Genomic DNA, 14795 nt, shown 5'->3' with positions numbered 1-14795 from the left:
AGGGACAGAGGGAGCAGAGGCCATGTTGAGAATAAAAAATAAGTTTAGGAGCAATGAGTCAGAGGCAGATATAAAAAGACAAGAGATTTGACATAATGTGAGGATTTAAAGGATATGCTATGTCATGTCATGTTATGTCAGGTTGTATTATATTAGGTAACAGCAACAGCAATTGGATGTAAGAGGAACACAGAATATTCTGGAATACTTTAGAGGACAGTTGATAGGCTGATAATGTCACAGTTTCAGAATTCAAAGAAGCCTTAGAAGACATTTTGTCCAATCCCAACATTTTACAAATTAGGAAACTGAGGTCCAGAGAAGTTCAATGACTTTCACAAGATCATACAAGTTGTGAGAAAGCCTGGATTCAAACCCAGGACCTCTGACTCCTCATCTCCCTCCCCTTTCACTGTATCAATAGGAGTGTTAATCAAGAAACATTTACTAAGTACCTTACTATGGTTTAGGCACTGTGTTGAATACAAAAACACAAAATACAAACCTAGTCCTCACAAAGTATATATGCTAATTGGGGAGAAAACATGTAAATAAATAGGCTCATATAAGATACACAAAGAATAGAAGGAAAATAAAAGCAAAGGTTCATCAATAAAGCAATCCACTCCTTGTCATCTCCCAGGGAAACATGAATAGATTGGAAAAGAGCTGCAAATTGAGTATAAGAGGAAAGTAGTCAAGGCCCAATCAAAATCATTAGAATACACCTAATATTTGCAAAGATTTTAGGAAGAGATTTTAGAAAACATCTAATGCATACCCTTTACTTAGCATAAGAAAGCATTAAATGTGGCCTGAGTAGCAATGTGACCTGCCCAAGGTCAGTAAATCCGAGGTTAGAACTCAGGTCTTCTCCCTGCCCAGGGTAGTGTCCTTTTTCTATCTCTGTGCTTAAGCACTAGAAAATGCTGACCCAATTTTATATAGAAGTGTTTCCTAAGATGTTTCATACCAACCAAGGTAGAATTCACTTCAGGGCTGATATTTTGGGTAGGGGGGAACAGGCAGACTAGGTAGTGCAGTAGCTAGAGTGCTAGACAAAGAGTCAGGAAGACCTGATTTCAAATCCAGCCTCAGACACTTACTAGCTGTCTGGACAAGTCACTTATCCCTCTTTGTCTCAGTTTCCTTATCTGTAAAATAAGCTGGAAAAGGAAATGGCAAACTACTCTAGCATCTTTGCCAAGAAAACCCCAAATAGGGTCACAAAGAGATAGACATGACCAAACAAGTTAGGCAGACATTTATTTGGTAGATTACAAGGTCATACAGAGACTATTCAAGCAGCAGCCGACCTCTTTTGCTGTTGCTTCAACTTCCCTTAACAGAAAATAATAGCTTTACCTTTTGATACAAGGCTACACACACACCTCTACACATACACACATTTATTTCCCTTGAAAGAGGTAGATAACAGTAATTTAAACACATCTGCATTTATATAAAAATGAAAGAGAATGGCGTGAGAGTATTTCTTGAAAGCTGGTTTGGATAAGCAGGAAGAGAATACTTAAAAGCAAGATGGGGGTAGGGGAAGGGAAATTAATGAAGGTGAAATGGGCACCAAAAAGAGAAGAAGGGGTTCCAAAGACAAAAGTTGCCCACATTACCTGTCTACTTTTTGCTTAAAACCAGCTGCCCATAGAGGCCATACCATGAATCCAGTATCTATATAATATAGTATCTAACCAAATAAGATTCACAATTATTCCCTGGTCAAGGGAATGCTGCATGATTTTGCCTCCTTCCATTCAGGAGTCCCCATAATTTGGAAAAATAATCACCCAACATATGCTCACATACAGAGGTGCATTGTTGTAGTTTGTTCTTTATTTTCAAAGAGGATCAATGACAATGGGTGATGGCTTGACTTACGTGTGAATTAGATTTAAGTAGGGTAGGGTTGCACAAAGTCATCAGCCTTACTCTATCCCAGAGTTGTTGGAGTCCAGTGGCAAGACAAAAGTCAGGATGACTAGTTATGACCCAGGGTGAAGTGGTAGACCTTGGCACCTTCAATGTCTCACCAAGCTCCATAGACCCTGCTTCAACCACCTTCATGGCCATTGCAACAAATTGTTCCCATCTGCCCATTCCATTAGGGTGAATTCTTCACATACTTCACATACTTAGACACCCCCCACATACACCAATGGGCTTGTGCCCCATTGGCCAGTTAAACCTGATTTAGCCTGTCTGCTGAGATAGTTTTACCAAGCTGTGGCAGCTATGCATGCTACAGCTTCTTGGAGCCACAGGTGAGAGTTGAGTGCCAGGTGGACTAAAGGTGAATGAGCAGCCTTGAAAAGGGCTCAACCAGCCCTCACACAAGAGGTGCTAGTCCTCCTTGAACGCCCTAAAAACCCCAGAGGTGCATTAAAATGGGGCAGAAGGCTCAAATTCTTAAAATCTAGCCGATAGCTCACCAATGTTCAGATTCCTTAAGAGTCTGGCCAATATGGCAGATGTTCTAATAAATCTTGTCTTTGGCTGAAAGAAGGATTGGGTCAAATTCTTTCAGGCAAGATCCACATGTTATGACTTTGGGGTTCTAGCACCCCTAAACTTCAACATTTTGGTGGCCCATATGGGGAAAACTGCCTAACCCTAAGTTCTTCTCCAGCCAAGACTCAAAGCCTCCCCACCCTTCTTTCTTGTTCTGCAGTTGGGGTCGCTCTCCAAGCATAGGAAGGCTTGGAGGTGCTTTTTGGGCAGACTGTCATGAGGCCTGATGCTCTAAGGTTCTTGGTCCACTGCTTTAGTTCAAGGCCATGGGCCTGGGTACACCTTCCACAGCATAGAGGACAAGGATGGTTGCCCTATCCTGTATGCCCAATTCTGTCAATTCTCTTGGCACTAGGGAACTGCGAAAACTGCAGGTGCTTTTTGGTTCCCTGAGGCTTACTTACTCCCTTCCCTCTACACCCCTGAATCCTCCTTCATGGAGATTACAGGGGAAAGTTAGAACAGACAAAAACATCTTAGCAAATTCTGGAGGTTTGGTGATTGATCATTAAGGGGTTTTGAAACACCTTTTTACAACCCTGGTCACTTCCTTCTCCCACTCCCTTTCCTTGAGTCAAGAGGGTGTCTTTGTCCTAGGAGAAGAGAGTTTCACCCTTCCCCCCCCTTCAAATTCGTGCTCCCCTACAAGTAAGGAGGGGGAAGCGGCAGCAGCTACAGCTTTGGCCCCACTGGCAATGGCCTTGGGTCCTGGGGCAACCTTTGCTGTAAGCATCACCCAGGTTCAGCACATCCTGCTCAAGGTAAAGAAGATAGCCTCCAAACTTGGGTAAAGGCTGCTCATTCACCTTTAGTCCACCTGGCACTCAACTCTCACCTGTGGCTCCAAGAAGCTGTAGCATGCATAGCTGCCACAGCTTGGTAAAACTATCTCAGCAGACAGGTTAAATCAGGTTTAACTGGCCAATGGGCCACAAGCCCATTGGTGTGTGTGGGGGGTGTCTAAGTATGTGAAGTATGTGAAGAATTCACCCTAATGGAATGGGCAAACTTTTAGTTTTAACTGTTAATGATGAGATGTTGATTCTCTGTGTAAAGTAATTTGGAAATGCATTTAACAAAACTGAAGTCACCTGATCAGTAATGGGTATGTTTCAAGTTTCAAATTGGTGAACTCTTTGTATCAGTTATGTCAAGCAGCTTTTCATAATTTGGTTACCACTAAAAACAATTTGGCTATTGTTGGTTATTATTTTAATGTGTAAACTTGCCAAAAAACTTGTTTGGGCTTTGTCTTGCTGAGAATTTGCAAGTAGATAGAAATAATCTCTAACAATTGGCTTTTTAAGTTTGAGGTGTAATTCCTGGAAAAGTTTTTCCTATGCTGTGATTGGTGAAACCTGCTGTTTGAGGTAAAAGCTCATAGGATTTTATTTTGAGTTGTCTGATGGATCATAATAATCCATCGATAATCAATAATCTACCATCTGAGAGAAATGCCACAAGCTGTTCAGAGAGAATGTGATACAGGTGGGAAGTCTGCATCAGGAAAACCTGAGAGGACAATTTTAGCTTTAGTCTAAGATGGGATCCTTCTGGCTCAGTTTCCTCATTGTGTTCCCTTGAAAAGGAATGTTACCCACCTGGCTATTCCTGAGACTGGCTATGAAGCGGATTTAATACTGCATGGTTGGAAAACTGAATTATCTGAATCCAAACAGAGCTAAGAATGTTTTATCCTGTAATATTTAGGCCCTACATCTAGTCCCTGCTTTATCCTTTTCTCTAATTTCTATAATCAGAGCAGGTGGTCAGTAAAGGTCAATGCAAGTATGTGAGATCTTGCTGTTTTGAACTGAATGTATAGTCATTCAATAACCCTGAACAACTGAAATTAAGTCAGAAACATCTTTAGTTTGGTTTGGGAAGGAGAATTTCAGTGATAATTGAAATGAAAGTCAGTCTCTAGCATAAATTTGTATAACTATTGAACCCAAGGGTGGGAAAACTACTTGTAAAAGTATTACTTAAACTTTAGAAAAAGTAACAAGATCAGATAATCTTGCAGGTCAAATGTAAATGATTTTAATGGGGCTCTTACACTTTGCTTCTCCCTAAATCTGGACCCTACAGTCTTTCTGTCAGATTTGTGGCTTCCAGACTATAGGCCATTCATCTATTGTTGTTAGTACTACCCCCCATCCCCCACCCCTGCCCCAACATCCCCTGAATGCAGCCTGTACTTCTTTCCAGTCAACCTCTTTGGGATTCCCTCCATGCAGGGCAGCTCAATGTCCCTTGCCAGCAGAAAGCAGTTTCAGAAGCTAAGACCTTCATCCCTTACTCCAAAAGAATTTGGGTCCCATTTGTTTGAGGGGGGGAATGATAAGAATAGGATCTGGACCCCGAAAAGGAAAAACCCTGAACTTTCAGGCTATAATCCATTCAATTAACCTTTCATTGTGGCTATGCCCAATCTCCCAATTTTCTGTGACCCTTAATCTAGCCTGGCCCTCCATTGTTTTAGTTCCCTATGGCCCCAGGCCACTTCCCACACTTCATCCTAGCTAGGCTCCATTCTCCCTTGGCCAAGTGATCCAGGTCCCCGGCATTCTATTACCTCACAGTACCCACAGACTACTTGGCCACTCCTAGATCTCTCCCACAGTCTTTCTGTATATAAGGTCCATCTTGTCTCCATTAAGGTGCTCAGATTCTTAAAATCTAACCACTACTCAGATTCTTAAAATGTAGCCAATAGCTCACTAATGTTCAGATTCCTTTAGAGTCTGGCCAATATGGTGGTTGTTCTAATAAACCATGTCTTTGGCTGAAAAAAAAGTGGGGCAGAAGAATAGGCAGAGAGCAAGGGATATATCCCATTTGGAAATTAGGCCAGAACTGGGGTGGGGTTAAGGAGAAGGCAGCTCTTCTTTTGGGGAGAGCCTGGGACTGAATTGAGTGCTAATCAAGTAGGAAATAAATGGTCAGGCCAGACTGATAACAGCACCACCTAGAGAAAGGAAACCCTGAAATTCAAGTGTGTGAAATGAGCCCAGAATTGGATGAAGATACAAAATCTCAGGAGGACCTGAGAGGTAGGAGATCATGGCATGTCTGCCCCAGTCTTTTCCCCAAAAGTATTATCTTTATGGCAATTGTTTGCATTCTCTATCTCCACCCTAACTCTACTTGCCAGTGTGGTCATAAGCTGGGACTGCTTTGTACCCTGTGATTCAGCTGTGCCAGTAAGCTTAAAAAGAAAAATAAAATAACATTTTACCATATAGGTCAAGATTGCTTATCCACACACTTCAAGAAATCACAGCCACAGTCCATTGCATAATAGAGGAAAAAATCCTTACAGTGTTCTGTGCAGATAGCTTTTAGCCTTGTAGTCCTCTTCATCTGCAAAAAAAAAAAAAAATCTAGAGTCCCATTGGGCACCATTTCAATGACTGAAGCATTTCTTATTAACAAGTACTTGCACAAATTGAGGATGGATCTTAGCCTGTTTCAGGCAATTTGTGACTGAAAACTTAGTACGTATATAAAAGGATCAACCTACCCCTTCATCAGTCTTTTTATTCTGCGGCTGTGAAGAGGCAGGATGACTTTGATCTGACTCCTAGAGCCAAGCCTCTTGGAAATCTTGTTTTTTTTCAAAGTTTAGATCAAGTTTGGTCTTCTTTATGAAGTCTTTTTTGATCTCCCCAGTTGCTAATTTTCCTCACATTACCTTGTAAAGATTTTGTATATGCTTATTTATCTGTATTTATATGCTGTCTCACTGATAGAATGTAAGCTCCCTGAAGGTTTACATTACATTTTTTATTTTGTATCCCCAGTTCTTAGCTTCAGATAGTGGACCTTAATAAATGCTTGTCAGTTGATTGGTTCATTGTCCCTCCTGTCTTCCTAATGTATGTGCTTCTAAATACACAAACATTTGTTCTCCCACACACATTTTCAAGATGTGGTCATTCTTCCCATTGTTGTTATGTGTGGTCACAGAAAAGTATAAATTGGGGATGTGGGAGATTGGCATGAGGATAAGAAGGGGATTGTGTTTTTCTTTTTTTTTTCTTACTGATCTCTTTGCTTAAATACTTGTTTTGAACTAATTTTGTCCTATCTAATTAATAAAAGTAAATGCTATGAACATGAATTATGGTTTTGAGTGGATATGAATCCACACAGTACTTCAATCTGGTATAGCCTACTTACAGGCTTAACATGTGAAAGAGGAGCACCACAGGTGCTATACATGGTATAGTAGTTGTAAGGGACTTCAATTATCAAATATGAGTCAGACTAGATGACTGCTGAGGTCCCTGCCAACTCTCATATTCTGTACTTCTATGAAGCAAGGGCATGCAATAGAAGAGGAATGCAAGGCATGGCACAATCACAATGGTAATAAGAAAGGCAGGAGTACTAAAGGTCAGAATGTCCTCAGACAGCAAAAATGGGCATATCAGTTATGTAAGGGGAAAGACTAGGTTCAAGGAGGGCTGGGACTCATCTTTGGGGTAGATGTGATCATGATAAAGTGAAGGAGAGAAAACATAACTGTTCAACTCATTCTGTTGCTGTTTTCTCTGAAAAAGAGAATGATTTTTGGATTGAAAAAGAAACAGAATAAAAATAACTAATCGGCTGGCATTTGATACCGGATATATTTAAGGAGATAGTAAGAGAACAGTTAGCTCCCCTTAATGAGTTCAAGTCAGCAGGCTCAGATGAGCAAACTGGCAGCTGTGATTGCTGAGCCACCATTAGAGATCTTTTAAAGGTCATGGAAAATAGAAGAGGTACCATAGGACTAGAGAAGAGCAAATGCCCCAGTTTTGCAAAAAAGAAAGAGCACTAAATCTGAAAGAGATATACCAGCATGCCTGGCTTGGATACCTGACAAAACTCTAGGATGTATTATAAAGAAGGTGAAGTTTAGTTAGTCTGAAATACATCATTGGAGGTTAGTGGAGTGTAAGTTTAATGTGAGTGAACAGTAGGATATGGCAGGCAAGAAAGCTCAAGCAATCTTAGAAAGCATTGAGAAAGGCAGAGCAGGAAGATTTCTGGGGATGGGACAAAGGTGGTAGCATAGAGAAACATCTCAGCTGAGACCTCCCAACATTCCCCTCCAAACAACTTTAAAATAATGCCTCAAATCAAATTCTGGAGTGACCGAGCCAATGAAACATCACAGTGAGACTTTCTCTTTTTGGCTCAAAACAACCTAGGAAGTCAGAAAGAGAAATCTGTGACATGGGGGAGGGGCTGTCCCAGAGCCCACATGGATGAAATACCACTAGTGGAACTATGTGGTGGCAACAGAAGCCGTACCAGCTTGAGGAGTACTCAGGCAGGTCAGAAAGAGATTACGGGGGACCCCTGTGACACTATGACACTGGACATAGGACCAAATACTATTTGGCAGCTCCATTGCTCATAGCCACTTCTGGGTTAAAGCGTGAGAGTGGAGAGGATAACTTTCAGTCCAGAGGGAGAGGGAACCCTGAGGAGCAACTGTTTGGCAACTCCATTACCTACACCCACTTTTGGGTCATAGCAAAAGGACAGGGAGGAGCACTTTTGATCAAGAGGGAGTAGAAGCCCTGAGGGACAGAATCACTTCCAGCCCCAAGCGATCTGAGAAACAGTGTTGTTTACAATTCCAAAGGAATAGGGGTCCTAATGAAAGTATTGATTGCAATCAAAAGGGGTCAGGAGATTTTCCTGGGTAAGGAATGTAGTGTAGACTACAAAAGCAGTGAACACACCTCTCCAGAGATCACAACTTGGAAGTGTCAAAACTTTCCAAACCCTCAGAATCAGTTCTGAAAACAGCAGTGTGAAAAAGTTTAAAGCTTGAGACAGCGCCCCCCCCACACACATACACACTGGGAACAGAGCATAACATTAACATAAAGTAGCAAATCAAGGAATTGGTTGGAAAAATGAGGGAAAAAAAACTTGACCATAAAAAGCTACTATGGTGGACAGGGTAGATCAAGACACAAATTCAGAAAAAGACAATGAAGTCAAAACAGCTTCAAGCAAAGCCTCAAAGGGAAAAGGAGCCCAAATGAGCCCAACAAGAATTCCTAGAGGACCTAAAATTATTTTAAAAATAAAAAAAGAATGCTAGAGGAAAAGTTAGGTGAAGAAAGGAAAGCAAAGAAAAAATTATGAAAAGACAATTAACAGCTTGGTAAAACAGGCACAAAAGTACTGAAGAAAATGCCAACCTAAAAACAGATTTCGTCAAATGAAAAAAAAAATCACTGATACAAAAATAATACAAAAAAGATACAAAAAAAATACAAAAATTCACTGATAAAATAACCCCTTGAAAAGCAGAAGTGGTCAAATGGGAAAAGAGGTATAAAAGCTCACTGAAGAAAATTATTCCTGGGAGAAGGGGGAAGGGAGGGGAAGAATGGGGGGAACTCATATAAAAGAGGCACTCAAGGAAGAATTTTTACAGTGAAGAGGAAAATGGCGGGGGGATAGTCAGTGCTTGAACTTTATTCACATGTGAATTGGTTCAAAGAGGGAAATACATATATACATATACACATATGTATATGTATATATATAATATACTTATACATATGTGTGTGTGTATTAAATTGTAATAGTAATCTCTTTTACCCAACTGGCAAGTAGGAAGGGAAGGGGAAAAAGAGAAAGAGAAAATGATAAAAGGGAGGGCAGATAAAAGAAGGCTGCAGTTAGAAAAAAAAAGACCTGAAAGGAGGAACAGGATAAAAAGAGAGAAAGAAGGATAAATAGAAGAAAACAGAATGGAGGGAAATGAACAGCTAGGCATCTTAAGTGTGAATGTGAATATGATGAACTTACCCATAAAACCAAAGTGTATAACAGAAACCAGATTAGAAACCAGAATCCAACAATATGTTGTTTACAAGAAGCACACTTGAAATAGAGAGACACACACAGAGTTAAGATAAGGGCCTGGAGCAGAATCCATTATGCATCACTTGAAGTAAAAAAGGCAGGGGTAGCAATCACATCAGATAAAAGAAAAACAAAAAAAAAGAGACCTAATTAAAACAGATGAGCACAGAAACTAAATTTTGCTGAAAGGAACTAAATGGCAGAGAATCAAAATCTTTAAAGGAAAATCTAAATGAATTACAAAAGGTAATAGCCAGTAAAAGTATACTTTTAGTATAGTGGGGGACCTCAAACTTCCCCTATCAAACATCGACTAATTGACCATAAATAAGAAAAAGTTAAGGACGTGAATTGAATCTTAGAAAAAGTTAGATGTGATAGACATCTGGAAAAAAAAATTGAGTGGGAATAGCAAAGAGTGTACCTTTTTTCAAGTTGTACATGGCACCTTCACAAAAATTGACCATGTATTAGGGCATAAAACTTTACAACCAAATGAAGAAAAGCAGAAATATCAAATGCATCAGTTTCAGACCACAATGCAATAAAATTGCATTTAACAAATGGCCACAGAAGCAGAGATCAAAAGTTATTTGAAAACTAGACAATCTAGAGGTGGAAGCAAGATGGCGAAGTGAAAGTAGGGACTCACCTGAGCTCTCCCCCAAATCCCTTCAAATACCACTAAAAAGTGACTCTGAACAAATTCTAAAGTGGCAGAACCCACAAAGAGACAGAGTGAGGCAGATTTCCATCCTAAGATAACCTGAAAGGTTGACAGGAAAGGTTGGATGCACCCACCTGAGAGAGCAGTGTCCAGTGTGCAGAGTGCAGAGGCAGACAGGGCTCAAGCAAAGTCTGAGCAAGCTTCAGGGGGACTGAGTCACCAGCAGCAGTGACAATTTCCAGTCTCCTCAGCCCACAGATGCCAGACACAACTTAGAAGGTCAGTGAGAGTGATCTGTCAAAACTGGGTGAGAGAGAATCATGGTCCAGCACAGGGTTGTAAGGCATGCAATACAGCCCCTGCACCAACAAACCAGAAACAGGTTTTGGGAGCAACTGAAATAGCAGTGGCAGTGGTGGCAGTGGTGGCAGCACTGCTCCTGGAAGTATTAGCCCACAGACTGAGTGTTTGAAAGTCACCTATTTCAATTTCCAGAAGACAAGATGATGGAGTAAGCAGTAAGTCACTCTCACCCTCCCTTACTGACCTCAAAAAACCCAGAGAATATTGCCCCAGGAAAAATCCTGAAATCGTTGAGCTAAAATCCTTTTAGCTCATGAGGCTAGGGGGATTAATGGGAAAGATCCCTCTTGCTGTGGATGAAGGTGACCAGTGCAAGAAGGGAGGTGTCCAAGCAAGCCAGTAGCAAGCCCCACTTCAGCAAACCAGTAATCAGGCCCCTAGCCCTCAGCACAAGAAGTCTGGGACAGTGCCCCCTATACCCAAGAAGCAGAGATGAACATTAAAAGCCAGGGGGGGAAAGCAAACAACATAAGCAAGAAGCAACATAGAAAAACAATGACTGTAGAAAAGTATCTTGGTGACAGGGAAGATCAAAACACAAAATCGGGGGAGGATAACATTGTCAATATAATCACATATAACTTCAGAGGGGAATATGAACTGGTGTCAAGCCCAAAAAGCCTTCTTGGAAGAGCTCAAGAAGAATTTTAAAAGTCAAATGAGGTAGGTAGAAGAAAAATTAAACAATTTTTTTAAATGGAAAAAAAGTACACTGAAGAAACATCTCCCTAAAAAGTAAAATGGGCCAGATGGAAAAGGAGGTACAAAAGCTAACTGAAGAAAACAATTCATTAGAAATTAGAATCAGGCAATTGGAAGCCAATGACTCTATGAGACATCAAGAATCAGTAAAACAAAATCAAAAGAGTGAAAAAATAGAAGAAAACGTAAAATTCCTCACTGGAAAAACAGCTGACCTGGAAAATAGATCCAGGAGAGATAACTTAAAAATTATTGGTAAGTCTGAAAGTCATCATGAATAAAAAGAACCTGGACACCATCTTTCAGGAGATCATCAAGGAAAACTTCCCTGAGGCCCTAGAACCAGAGGGTAAAATAGTCATCAAAAGAATCCACTGGTCATCTCCTGAAAGAGATTCCAAATTGAAAAACACCAAGACAAATTCTAGAATTATCAGGTCAAGGAGAAAATCCCACAAGCAGCCAGAAAGAAACAATTCAAATATCATGGAACCACAGTCAAGATTATGCAGGACCTTGCAGCTTCTATATTAAAAGATTTAGGGTGTGAAATATGGTATTCCATAAGGCAAAGGACCTTGGATTACAACCAAGGATCAACTACTCAGCAAAATTGAGCATCATCTTTCAGGGGAGGAGATGGACATTCAATGAAATAGTAGACTTCCAGACTTTCCTGATAAAAAGACCAAGGCTCAATGGAAAATTTGATCTTCAAATACAAGACTCAAGAGAGGCATAAAAAGATAAACAGGAAAGGGGGGGGGAACAACATGTTATTCAATAAGGATAAACTGTTTACATCCCTACATGGGAAAATGATACTTATAACTCTTGAGAATGGTACCTTTATTATACCATTTAGAAGGGAGATATATATATATATATATATATATATATATATATATATATATATATGAGAGAGAGAGAGAGAGAGAGAGAGAGAGAGAGAGAGAGAGAGAGAGGGAGTGGGTTTAAGTTGACTTTGATGTGATGATAAAAAACCTAATGAACTGGTGAAAAGGAACTGTAATGGGAGAACAGGAAAAGAGGAAGCAGAAAAGGGCAAATTGCATTACATGAAGAAGCACAAAGACATATTATAGCAGAGGGAAAGAAGGGAGGGAGATGAGCATTGTTTGATTTTTACTCTCATCAAATTTGGCACAAGGAGGGAATAACATGCTCAGTTAGGTATAGAAATTTAACTTGCCATATAGGCAGTAGGAGGAGAAAGGGGAAAGAAAAGGGAGGGGGATGATAGAAGGGAGGGCAGATTGAGGGAGGTGGTGGCCAAAACAAAACTAAACAATCTAAAACAATCTAATCCTAAAGAATAAGTGGGTCAAACAACATCATAGAAACAACCAATAATTTCATTAAATGGAATGACAGCAATGAAACAATATTCCAAAATTTGTGGGATGCAGCCAAAGCAGTACTTTGGAGAATATTTACATATCCAAATGCATATATCAGTAAAAGAGAGAGAAATTAGGTGAACTAATTGGACATACAACTAAAAAACTAGAAAAAGAAGAAATTAAAAATCCCCAATTAAACACCAAAATGGACATCCTGAAAAAATCAAAGGATAAATTAATAAAATTAAATTTAAAAAAAAAAACACTGAATAAAACTAGGAGCTTTTTTTGGGGGGGGAGGAAATACATAAACCACTGGTTAATTTAATTTAAAAAAGAAAGAAGAAAACCAAATTACCAGTATCAAAAATAAAAAGGGTGAATTAACCACAAATGCAGATGAAATTAAAGGAATTATTAGGAGTTATTTTGCCCAATTATATGATAGTAAAACTGGAGATCTAAATAAAATAAATGAATGAATGCTTATAAAAGTATAAACTGTCCAGATTAACAAAAGAAGAAATAAAATACTTAATTAACCCTATTTTAGAAAAGTATAGTGAGGGAGCAGGTGTGGAGCAGGGGGTACTGACCCCAGAGCCCCCCTGGGGCTTGGGATATGGGGACTGCAGCCCTCAGTGCCACCACAGTCCACATCCAGGGACGTGGAGGCGGTGACACCGGTAGCCATGGGAACTAGGGATAGTTCTGTAGACACCCTGAGGCTCTGTTCCTGGTGTTGGGGGCAAGCATGGAGAAGCTGAACCATCCACTCTTCTACATGAAGTTGTTCATTTAGGTTGGTCATGAACCACCGCTTCCCACTGTATGGATCAATGTATGGGAGGAAGAGCTTCTACTTGCCCAGTTTCTTGGCCTCTGCCAGACACATCATGCAAGTGGTTGGGAAGAAGGGCCTGTTCAGAGGACTGAGTACAAGGCTTATGTCTAGTGCTCTTTCCACCCTTGTCCTGGGGCAGCATGAGAAAAAGGCCTTCTTTTCGGAGTTACAATACGTATCCAACAAATATAGAGTGAAGACATCACTGAGGAAGGTAGTGAAAGAGACTTTCCATTATGAGATGGTGTGGCAGTGTGTGTCCAGGGTGCTCTCTTACCCCCTGCACATCATCTTGATACACTGTATGGTCCAGTTCATGGGGCAGGAGGTCAGATACAGTGGTATGCTGAGCTTCACTGGGGAGATTTTCAAAGAAGAGCTTCTGCGTTTCTTTATGGACTTGATACCTCACCTCCTGGGAGATGTGATCTTGTGGGGCTATAACCTCCTGGCTCACTTTATCAGTAACTACTTGGAGGATGACAGTTTCAGCCAAGCATTGGCAGTTGTGACTTACACCACCTTTGTAATGGGGATTACAAGGAGCATACTGACCTACCCTTTCCTCTTGGTTGGTGACCTCACAGGCTGTCAACAACTGTGGGTTGCTGGTGAGCCTCCCTCCCTATTCCCCTGTGTTCAAGTCTTGGCTTCATTATTGGAGATATCTGAGTATATAGGGTCAGCTTTTCTGGGCATCAAGTCTTCTTTTCTGCCAAATCTCAGCAGTATCAAGCTTCTCCATTGATTAAATCAGAATAATTTGACTAAAATAATAAGCACACTATCTCTACCCGGCGTAAGTGAGGGCCTGATCATTGGGCTCTTTGTGAGATAACTGACTGTATAATCCAGTGGGATTTGGATATTTGCCATTCTGGTGGTTATTAGTTGTCAAGCAAGGGATGGGATGAGGTTTTGGTGTAGTCTGAAAAAGTCCTTACTCTGCATTGATTCTGAATTAAGAAGTTCTAAGACTCCTTGGCAGAGCAGGACAAGGGACCATTGGAGCAATTTCTGGGAAACATCCCAGAGTCATTGCAAATAAGTGAAAAGTATTACTAGTAAGGACACAGAGGCATACTCCATCACACCATAGCCAGAATGGCAACAGATTCCCCTTGTTGTCCAAAACTCAGGCAGAGAACAGATGAGCAAACTGCTGCTCTGCTTGGTTTTGTAAACACAACAAATAATAATAGTAGCAATACCTCAAATTTATATAGCCTTTAAAATTTTATAGAACATTTTCCCCTTAACAGCTGGGGAGGCAGGGTGGAGGCCTGTTTTAATAAGTACTCTTATATAACTTAACTCTGTTAATTAATAAAGCTTGTGTCATACATTATAGTTCCTAGAGCACTTTAAATACATAATTTCATTTAATTCTCTCAACAACCCTAAAGTGGGCAGAATTTTTTATTCCTGTTTTACAGATAAGGAA

General features: G+C 40.4%; 1 pseudogene; it reads left to right on the top strand.

The window, feature by feature from the left end:
- The first annotated feature begins 7809 nt into the window (after positions 1 to 7809).
- LOC110219005 (mitochondrial carrier homolog 1 pseudogene) lies at positions 7810 to 14103 on the top strand (annotated as a pseudogene).
- The last annotated feature ends 692 nt before the right edge of the window (positions 14104 to 14795 follow it).

Source organism: Phascolarctos cinereus, unplaced genomic scaffold (assembly GCF_003287225.1).
Source record: "Phascolarctos cinereus isolate Bilbo 61053 unplaced genomic scaffold, phaCin_HiC Scaffold_4;HRSCAF=312, whole genome shotgun sequence".
Taxonomy (NCBI): domain Eukaryota; kingdom Metazoa; phylum Chordata; class Mammalia; order Diprotodontia; family Phascolarctidae; genus Phascolarctos; species Phascolarctos cinereus.
This window is presented reverse-complemented; position numbering and strand designations above follow the sequence as displayed.